At 38.9% G+C, this 11,459-nt stretch overlaps 1 pseudogene; it reads left to right on the top strand.

Annotated features, from left to right (window-relative positions):
- The first annotated feature begins 6,491 nt into the window (after nucleotides 1-6,491).
- Nucleotides 6,492-7,267, top strand: LOC102423093 (annotated as a pseudogene).
- The last annotated feature ends 4,192 nt before the right edge of the window (nucleotides 7,268-11,459 follow it).

Consider the following 11,459-nt stretch of genomic DNA (forward strand, 5'->3'; position numbering starts at 1 on the left):
AGCATGTATCTCACTGTTGCTAATTTATATGTGTGGCAATGAAGCATGTACTCGACAAATTGGATGTATTAGTACTTTAATAAAATCTGTGCTTAATATTCTTTTAGAACTTTTCACACAAGTACTCCTCCTCCTCCTCCTCCTCCTCCTCCATCACCTCCTCCTCCTCCTCCTCCTCCCTTTTGGCTCTTCCAACTCTTGACCTCATTCCCAGACACCCTCACACCCACGATACCCGCACGTGCTCTGTGGCGTTTTAATAGTTCTCGGTTTAAAGTGAAAGGTGAATACTAAAGAAACATTGACTTTTAAGTTAAAATGCCAAAAAATTTGGCAGGTTTACTGTCTGCATTGAGATTTTAATAGAAATGTAAAAAAAAAGATTATAACTATTCTTTGGGGAGATTTTAATAAGAGGAGCTGTGTTATTATCTTACCCTAGCAGATCACTCAATACACATATACCCGGGGGTCCTCCAGAGTCCGACTTCCTCTGAGGGTGTTAAACGATGCCCACACCGAGGCCCAGGGACATCTGTAGTGCATGTGCCTGTCTGGTGCTCACAGTGTCTGGGGCTCCCTCTTGATGAGCATGTGGGCAAGGCATGGCAGAGGCAGAGGCAGAGGCAGAGGCAGAGGGACCTGATACAGCCTCGAGAGCACTCAGATTCTCCCTACCCCAGGGGTTAACTTGGGAGCCATCATGCTGTTATAGTGCTGCAGGTCCACTCCTTTGGATACAGATGTTCATAGTGGATGTTAGCATGAGCCAGACTCCTGTGCTCCTGGAAAGTTCTGGAACAGATCCAGGCTGTAAGCTTTGGGACAAGAGTACAAACAAGATTGACATGGGCACTTTTTGGCTGCCCAACAATTATTTCAATCTATCCTAAAGTGCAATTTTATTGCAGCTTTTCAATCACATGAATATCGGTGTGCCTCTAGGTAATATGATCATGAGGACTTTGGGAGCACATGGTGGTCTAATGGACAGAAACTTGGGGTTAACATAGAAAACCCAGGTTTTGCCCAGTTTTCCACTGTGAATCTGAATAAATATTTCTTCCTGCCCAGAACAAACACATGAACAATTTTGAGGAAAATGAGGTAACTTGAAAACTCTCTTACCACAAGATATCTCAAAATGCCAGCACATAGCAGAGTGGGGAGAATGGAGTAGGATATGACAAAAATCTGCTCTCTGACAAAGTTTGGATGCACATATATTTGGTATAATAGTTCCTACTCTTTCAGTTTGCTTAAAATATTTTAGAATAAATAAAGTTCATGTTTGTGATAGCCTTTTCAAACCCATTATGTAAAACCACATTGCCATCCCATATGCATTAGAATTATTAAAAACAAAAACAAAAACAGAAAAGGACAAGTGTTGGCAAAGATGTGGAGAAATTGGAACCCTTGCACACTGCTGGTGGGAACGTAAAATGGTGCGCCTATGGGAAACAGTATGACGGTTCATCAAAAAATTAAGAGTAGAACTACCATATGACCCAGCAATTCCACTTTGGGGTATTTATCCAAAAAAAAAAAGGAAAGCAGGGTCCTGAAGAGATATCTGGACACCCATGTCCATAGCAGCATTATTCACAATAGCTAAAAGGTTAGAAGCAACCTAAGTGTCCATCGAGGAATGAGCAGATAAACAAAATGTGGTATCATGCAATGAAATATTATTCAGCCTTAAAAAGAAAGGAAATCTTATCATGGATAAACCTTGAAAAGATTGTGCTATGAGAAAACACCACGTGATTCCACTTATGAGGTACCTAGAGTAGTCAAACTCATAGAGACAGAAAAGGGAATAGTGGTGGGGCTGGGGGAAGAGAGGGAGGAGGAGTTAGGGTTTAATGGTATGTATAGAGCTTCAGTTTTACAAGACAAAGAGCATTCTGAGTTGCTCAACAATGTGAAGGTACCTAACACTACTGAACTGTACACTTAAAACTGGTTAAGATGGTAAATTTTATGTATATTTTATCACACTTAAATTTCTTTTAAAAACTCATCGTAGATAATTAAGAAAATTATACTGAGTTTTGTATGTATCCACAAGCTCTTCTCCCCTGGGAAAACTCAAAACAGTGAACATGAAACATCCCTTTGTTTCCATGCATAAAAATCTGACCCGTGCAGCACAGACTGCAATGGTGCCTGCAGAGCTGCAGTGCAGCCGGAATTAGCAGGGCTCCCTGGGGACCGGTGCAGGGAAGGTGAAGGAGAGGGTGCTCTCAAGATGAGTTTCTGGGCTCCCAAACATTGAGATTTACTATACACCAAGCCTTGTGCCAGATGCTTTTCATTATCCCCTCACTCCTCTCAATAATCCAGTGGAGTAGTTGTTTACAACTGAGAAATTAAATAACATTAATTTAATGGTAAATGACTCAGGAAATCCAGAATATGGTCTACTAAATCCAGGACCCAAAGATTATAGGAAAAATAGAAGAAAATAAAATTGGGGAGAAAAGAGCCAAAGTTCAGTTTTGAACATATACCTTATGACCACTTTTTCCTAGCTCAAAAAAATAGGGGGAGATGGCAGCAACAGCAACAAATTTCTCTGAATCCAGACGTGAAAACAGATAAAGCAACCAGATTTCTTACCTATCTCCCCCCCGCCCCCCGCAGCTCCTGCTCCATGCACAGCAATTACAACAAAACTAGGTTCGAGATATCCATAAGAACTCAAGCAAGTGGAGCCAAACCACTAACAGAAATGAGACCTGCATAGTTTCCATGTCTGTGGAGGAAAAAGGAGAGGGGACCACAGGCCACCTGGCTGACCTCAGGAAAGGAGAGCTCCAGTATGGCCAACAGGTATTCAGCAGAAAGCGGGGCGGGCCAAGCCAAGGACAGCAGCTAAAAATAAGAGGAAGTTTCTCCCAGTCTAAATGCATATTAGGGCACCGCACAGAGGAGAGACCTCTTAGAGCTAGAAGAGAAGGTCCAGATAAAAGTGGGAAGAGGATGGCAAGTCTCAGAATAAGCCAGCATGTTTTTTATTTCTACATGAAAAAATAGAAGCTGTAGGAAGTCAGAAGAGCTACCTTGGCCATCCCTCCTATTAGTGCAGGAAAACTAATAATGCATGAAAATAGGAAGTAGGTAAATATCAAATACAAACCCCATACAAAGTTATTACAGGAAAAAATAGAAGCACCACCGGAAATATATTCATAGAACAGATTCAAAAGGGAGCTTTCATATCAAAACAACCTAAAACATGTTTAAGAAAATGATCCAAAGTATGAATGAATGAAACTCAAAATGAAAAACCTCAAAAGTAAAATAACAAAACAAAAAGCAATTAGAAATAAAAGAAAAAGTCATTTCAGTAATGAAGACAAACTAAAAAATCTTGAACGTCAATAAACAAAACTGACTACACTTTAAGAGAAAAAGAAGGAAGACATTTTAAATAGTTTTTTTAAAAGATAAAAAGGATTTGAGAGAAAATGAAAAAATATTTTTAAATAAGCAAAGAAGATACAACTTACAAATATTGAAAGTTCCTGAAGAAGAAAGGCAAAGAACGGAACCAATCAAATAATAAAAACTATTTTATAAGCAAAAGCAAATTTCTATACTACTTAGTGACCTGAGACACTGCCCGAGTATATTACCCAAAATGACCAACGCCAAAGCATATTTAGTAAAATTATTGGACTTTAAAAGGAAAAAAATATTTGAGCATCTAGCAAGTGATTTTTGAGGGAAAGAAAATTACATTATCATCAGACATTTCAACATAACACTTTATGTCTGAAGAGAATAGTATATTATGTTGAAGGCCTTCAAGGCAAGAAAATGTGAGGTAAGATTTTTATTTGGAGCAAGATTGACTTTTGAGTAAAAAGGGCACAAACTGTCAGTGACATATACAAACTTAAGAAATATTGGTCATGAGCCCTTCCTGAGGAATTCACCAAAAATTAAAGCTTCAGAAAACCAAAATGACTCAAATCACGTTGGCATAAGTACTAATGAGAGCAATAAACATCAGTTATTTGGAGAACTAAGAGTAAATTGGTGTAAAAAAAAAGAAAAGGTATATATGAAATGGCTATATGCTCAGGCAATATAAAGTATGACTGAAAAATGGAGAAAGAATAGGGAGAACGTGTACAATGTATTTACTTTTGTCTTTTGTTGTATGTATTTTAAATGTCATATCTAAGAAACCATTGCCTAATACAAGGTTACACAATTTTACATCTATGTTTTATCCTAAGAGTTTTATAGTTTCAGCTGCACATTTAGGTCTGTGACCCATTTTGAGTTAATTTTTGTGGATGGTATGAGGTAGGTATCCCTGCCTTTGAATATCTAGTTTTCCCAGCACCATTTGCTGAAAAGACTATTCTTGCCCCGTTGGGTTGACTTGTCACTCTAGTGTTGAAAATCCGTTGACCTCAGATCTGTGGGACTACTAGTGTTTTTATTCTGAGACTGTTGTGAACATGCTGTGAGTCAAGTAAATAAGTAATCGTGGGATACTCTAACTCTGTCATTGCCTCGGTCCTTGAAAAACAGGATCCTTGGTGTGGAAGAAAGAATTTACAAATGTGAAGCAGAAGAGATTATGTTTAAAAACAAAATGAAACCCACATAGTTCTAAACTCCTGAGATATTTTTTATTTTAATAATAAAACAGTCCTCCCCCCTAGCAGTTTGTCTCAGTGGATAGAGCGTCGGCCTGCAGACTGAAGGGTCTCAGGTTCCATTCCGGCCACCCCGGGCCCTGGTCGAGGGTGTGTGTGAGAGGTAATCAATGGATGTGTCTCTCTCACATTGATGTTTCTCTCTCTCTCTGTCTCTCCCCCCCTTCCACTCTCTCTCTCTCTCTAAAAAAAAATAAAAATAAAAATAAATAATAAAACATTTCCTACAATGTTTTCTGATATAGCCTTGAAATAATGAGTAACACTTAGGATCCGCAGAGAGGTTTTGAAATATCTTTTCCCTTCAAAAGAAAGTGGAGCTTCTTGGAGCAGTGGCTGGTTCAGATCTGAGTTAAGAAGTGTGAAAGTATGCGCCTAGCATATCTTGTCATTTCAGAGCCCCAAAGCTGTCAAGACCACGAGGGCGATGCCAGAAGGATTCGGGAACCAACGTGGAGAGGTTCCTACTGCACAAAGATGGGACAGTTTGAGTTTTACAACAAATATTAATTACATATTAAAATTCATTAAATATATTTATATCCATGAGTTCACAATGATATTTTTAAAAGATTAAGTGAAAAATATATATAAAAGACTAAGCGGTCACCTATTGAGAATAATGAGGGACCAAATCATTATCTTGAAAGTCTGATTAGAAGAAAGGCAAGGAAAACAAGTATTTACCTTGTCCTATCTCTACACACTGTACCACTTGGTACAATAAATGATAAGCTTCTCTTTGTAAAATTATTCTAATTAATTAATGAGCAAAAATATATGGAATTCAAATATCACTATTTTGTAAATCCCAATGAAACTTAAGCATCCTGTGCTGTCCAATAGGATAGTCACTAGTCACATGTAGCTATATAAATCTAAATTTTAATTAAGTAAAATTATATAAAATTAAAAGTTTAGCTCCTTAGTCACACTAGCCACACTTCAGGTGTTTAGCAGCCACATGTGCCAGCGGCTTCCACAGAGGACAGTACACATATAGGACATTTCCTTCGTTGCAGGAAGTGTTATTAGCACATTTTCAACAGAGCGCAGGACAGAGTAATGTGCTGACCAGCGTCACGGACATACAATTAGGAAAAGCCAGATTTGGGAAACTTGTATGGGTCAAATTACCCAATTTTTTAAACAAGTAAATTATAAGAATAAGAAAGAGATGAAGAGGAACCTGCAGATTCAAAGAATTTTTAAACTGTCATATCTGTGATTGGACACTTGGATGAAAGAGCTACAAAAAATGCAAATAAGTGTTAACTGTAAAAATCAGGATAATGGCCTTGGTCGGGTCGCTTTGTTGTTTGGAGCATCCTCCCGTGTTCCAAAAGGTTGTGGGTTTGATTCCGGGTCAGGGCACATACCAGGTTGTGGTTTTGATCCCCATACGGGGCTTGGAAGGGAGGCAACCAATTGATGTTTCTCTCACATTGACATTTCTCTTTCTCTCTCCCTTCCTCTCTCTCTCTAAAATCAATAAAAATATACTTAGATAAGGATTTTTTAAAAAATCAGGCTGTTATCAATGGTGAAAGGACTGTAATTAGCACAGGGCTTCTGATGTGGCCCACAAAGTTCTACTTGTTGAGCTGGGTACTGATTACAAAGGTGTGCCCCTTATAATAATTCATTAAGCCAGATTTTTATGGCTTTCTTTACCGATTTCTTATTTTATAACAAAAAATATATTTTTAAAAAGGGGAACCTTGGAGAGGACTCATCAGGGCACTATGCCTCTGATAAGATAATTTCTTAACTCCGGAACCGCTGAGCTCTCGTCTTTGGTGGCCGCGTCCTTGGCTGGCGTCAGGAAAATGGCCACAGACTTCCTAGTGCATGAGATCTGGTTCGACAAGTTTAAATACCACGACGCAGGAAGGAAATTCTATGAGCAGATGAACGGGCCTGTGACTGGCTCCTCGTGCCAGAGTTCAGGCCCTGGGGCCTCCAGCGGGCCCAGCGGACACCACAGTGAGCTCATCATCCGGACCTCCAGCCTGGCAGCGGAGAACCAGAGCCTGCGGGGCTGGTGCAGGACCTGCGGCAGGCCGTCGCCACGCTGAGGCCGACTGAGCGCTGGAGAAGAGCTCACCTGCCCACCGGGCCATAGGCCCGCAGACCCAGTGCGTCTCCCATGAGCCAAGTGGAGCCCCACCAGATAGGTGGCCATCGCTGCAGAGGATGATGAGGATGATGATATCGACCTGTTTGGCCGTGATGAGGAGGATGACAAGGAGGCCGTCACGCTGCGGGAGGAGCGGCTGCAGCAGTACACAGAGAAGAAGGCCAAGAAGCTGGCGCTGGTGGCCAAGTCCTCCATGCTCCTGGATGTTGAGCCCTGGGACGAAGAGACAGACATGGCCCAGCTGGAGGCCTGCGTGTGCTCTGTCCAGCTGGATGGGCTGACCTCGGGCTGCTCCAAGCTGGTGCCTGTGGGCTACGGCATCCGCAGGCTCCAGATCCAGTGCGTCCCGGAGGACAAGGTGGGGACGGACCTCCTGGAAGAGGAAATCACCAAGTTTGCAGAGCACGTGCAGAGCATCGACATTGCTGCTTTCTGCAAGATCTAAGCTCTAGCACTGGGCCTTGGCGGAGGCCCTGCCACCATTAAAGACTGAGATTTCCTCAAAAAAAAAAAAAAAGATAATTTCTTAATGATTCGTGATCTTTAATGCCTTACCAAACCTTTTTACCAAGTGACTTCTGTACTCCCACTGCATCCACATTTAAGTTAATCTGTTCACTCTAAGGCACCAGCCAGCTCTTTAAAGAAGAAAAAAAATAGCTTTCCATTTTCTATCAACTTATGCATTTAGTTTTCAGACTTCCCATCCAGTGTTTCCTTCCCTAAAGAGTTAACCTGGTGTAATTCTTAATTTAAAAGCCTTTCTGTTCTGGCTGTCAAATTACATGCCTGTGATAAAATCTCGAAAAATACAAAGACCCACTGTTAATATCCAACACCATTTTGCTGATTGATACCTGCCTTTGCTTTCTTCCACTCTCCTCCACTCTTCTCTCCTTTCATTTTCTCATCTGTTCCCTTCTTGCCCCTCCTCTCTTTCACACTCACACACACACACACACAACATCTTTTCTCAAAATGCTTTTAAAATTGAGTTTGTGATATAATAATAAATATATATATTTGGTCTCTGTGCACCCTTTTTTCCTGGCACACAGCTCCTAAAGCCCTTGAAATCACCATTGCTTAGTGTCTTTGTATGATAATAAGATGATGTGGGAGGGAGGCTCATGGTAGATCAACCACCTGATTAGAACAGAGACACTTTCAACCCCACATTCTGACCTTCTCAGGGAGGAGAGAGGGACTGGAGGTTGAGTTAATCACCATGGTCTTTAATGTAATGAGTCTTGCCCAATGAAGCCTCCATAAAAATCTCTAAAGTATGATGTTCAGAGAGCCTCCAGGTTGGCCTCCTGGTTCCCCCCAACTGCCTGGAGGCGGCCATCTTGTGTGTTGGAATGATGGTCAATTTGCATATTACCTCTTTATTATATAGGATTTGATATATACATATATATATGTGTATATATATGAACTGATAATCTAATAAGTAAACTTTCCCTCAGTTCTGTGAGTCATTCTAACAAATTGTCAAACCCGAGGAGAGTGTCATAGGGTCCTCCAATTTATACACAGTTAGTCGGAAGCACAGGTGACAACCTGAACTTGCCACTGGCATCTGAAGTTGGGGGTGGGGGCAGTCTTGTGAGGCAGAGCCCTTAATTTGTAGGGTCTGCACCCACTCCAGTCAGATAGTGCCAGAAGAGAATTGGTCAGTGGGGAGAACCCCCCCACATTTGATGGCCAGAAGTGAAATATGGCATCACCAAGAGTAGAGAAGAAAATAGTTCTTTACAGATGGTATTTCATCATACAGAGGTACCTCGAACATTGTCTAATTTGGATAAATAGTTTATTCTCAATTTGAGAGCACTGTAACCACTGCTATACTTGTTGGATTTTTTTTTTCATGTTTTAATGCTAATTAATATTTGCCTATTATTTGCCATAAAACTTAGCTATTTTTTTTCCTTTAACCCTATTTAATAATGCTATGTATTCAGTTAATCTATTTTTGTGTGGTAAAAAACATACAATATTAAATTTACCATCCAAATGTAGTATTAAATTTACCACTGTAATATTAACTATATCCACATTGTTATGCAACAGATCTCTAGAACTTTTTTCTTATAAAACTGAAAATCTATACCCATTAAACAACCCCCATTCCCTCCCCACCTAGCCCCTAGGAGCCACATTGCATCTTTTGTTTCTATGACTACTTCAATTAACTCATGGAAGTGACATCACAACGTATTTGTGACTGGTTTATTTCACTTAGTATCATATCCTCAAGACAACATCCATGTTGAGCATAAACAGGGTCTTCTGCTTTGTAAAGGCTGGATCATATTCCACTGTATGTAGAGACCACATTTTGTTGATCCAGTCATCTATAATGGACATTTGGTTGCTTTATCACTTGGCTACTGTGAATAGTGGGCGTGGACATATCTCTGTGAGATTCTGCTTCTGATCCTTTTGGATATATATCTAACCCAAAAGTGGGAATGCTAGATTATATGGCAATTCTATTTTTAATATTTTGAGGAATCTCTCCACCGTTTTCTGCACCATTTTACATTCTCCATCAACAGTGCACAGGAGTTCCAATTTCTCCGTAGTTACCTAGCACTTGTTATTTTCAGGTTATTTTGATAGTGGTTATACTATCAAAAGAACCTGAAGTGATAGCTCATTGTGGTTTTGATTTACATTTTCTGATAATTAGTGAATTTGAGCACATCTTCATATGCTTGTTGGCCATTTATCTTCTTTGCAGAAAGACCTATTCAAGACTTTTGCCCATGTTTAATTGGGTTATTTAATTGTTAGTGCTGAGTTGTAGGAGTTTTTAATATATTCTGGATATTCACCTGTTATCAAATATATGGTTTGCAAATATTTTCTCCCATTCCATACGTTGCCTTTTCACTCCATTTATTGTTTCCTTTTCTGTACAGAAGTTCCCCCCCCCCAGCTTTATTGAAATATAATTAACATATAACTGTGTAAATTTAGGGTACACCACATGGTGATTTTATATATGTATATATTGCAAAATGATTACCACAATAAGGTTAGTTGATATGTCTATTATCTCACATAGTTACCTTTAGTGTGAGTGTGTGTGTGGTGAGAACTTTTAAGATCTGCTCTCATAGAAACTTTCAAATATACATTACAGTATTGTTAACAATAATCCCCATGCTATACATTAGAATGACAAGGACTTATTCATCTTGTACCTGGAAGTTTGTACCCCTTGCCAACCTGCACCCATTTCCCCCACACACCTGTCACTGTCAGCCACCAATCCTTGCTCTGTTTCTATGAGGTTTTTTGTTTGTTTTAAGACTCCATATATAAGAGAGATCATATGCTATTTGTCTTTCTCTGTCTGACTTATTTCACTTAGCACAATGAATGTTGTCTAAAATGGCAAGATTTTTTTTGTGGCTGAATAAAATAAATATATAGATATAGTATAGACATAGCATAGACATAGACATAGACATAGACATAGATATAGATATAGATATATATCTCACAGTTTCATTATTCATTCATCTATTGATGGACAGACATATAGCTTATCTTTATGTCTTGACTATTGTAATAAATGATGTTGCAATAAACATAGAGGTGCAGATATCTCTTTGAAATAGTGATTTTATTTTTTTCAGATATATACCCAAGTGGGATTACTGGATTATATGGTAGGTCAATTTTTAATTTTTTGAGGGAATCTCCATACTGTTTTCTATGGTGGCTGCACTAACTTACATTCCCACCAACAGTGCGTAAGGGTTCCCTTTCCCTCAGTCCTTGTCAGCATCTATATTTTGTCTTTTTCATAATAGCCATTCAAATGGATGTGAGATGATATTTCATTGTGGTTTGAATTTGCATTTTCCTGATGGTTAGTGATGTTGAGCACCTTTTCACATACCTGTTGACCATTTAAATATATATCTTCTTTGGGAAAATGTCTCTTCAGGTCCTTTGCTCATTTTAAAATGAGATTATTTGTTCTTTTTCTATTGAGTTTCATGAGTTCTTATATATTTTGGATATTAACCCTTTATCAGACACATGATTTGCAAATATTTTCTCCCATTCTGCAGGTTGCTTTTTCATTTTGTTGATCATTTCTTTGGCTGTGCAGAATCTTTGTAGTTTGTTGTAGTAACACTTGTTGATTTTTGCTTTTGTTGCTTGTACTTTTGGTGTTATATCCAGAAAATCATTGTCAAGACCTATGTCAAGCTTTTTTCCTATGTTTTCTTCTAGAATGTTTATGGTTTCAAGTGTTACATTTAAGTTTTTAACACATTTCAAGTTAATTTTGTGAATAGTATAACAGAGGGGTCCAGTTTTATTCTTATCCTGTGGATAACCAGTTTTTCCAACACCATTTGTTGAAGAGATCAGTTATATTTATTTTATTTTTAAAATTTTATTTTTTTCCATCTCCATTTATCCCCTCTATGTCCTCTTCCACCTCCGCCCACCCAGTTAAATTATTTTTAATGAAATAAAATGGAAAAAAAATCACATATCTTACGTTATTTCAGGTTTCACTGCAAGACATGATTAGGGAAGGAGAATCTCATGAACTTTGTTTTAAAAATAATTCTGAGCCCAGCCTGTGTGGCTCAGTGGTTGAG

Source organism: Myotis lucifugus, unplaced genomic scaffold (genome assembly GCF_000147115.1).
Source record: "Myotis lucifugus unplaced genomic scaffold, Myoluc2.0 scaffold_98, whole genome shotgun sequence".
Lineage (NCBI taxonomy): Eukaryota > Metazoa > Chordata > Mammalia > Chiroptera > Vespertilionidae > Myotis > Myotis lucifugus.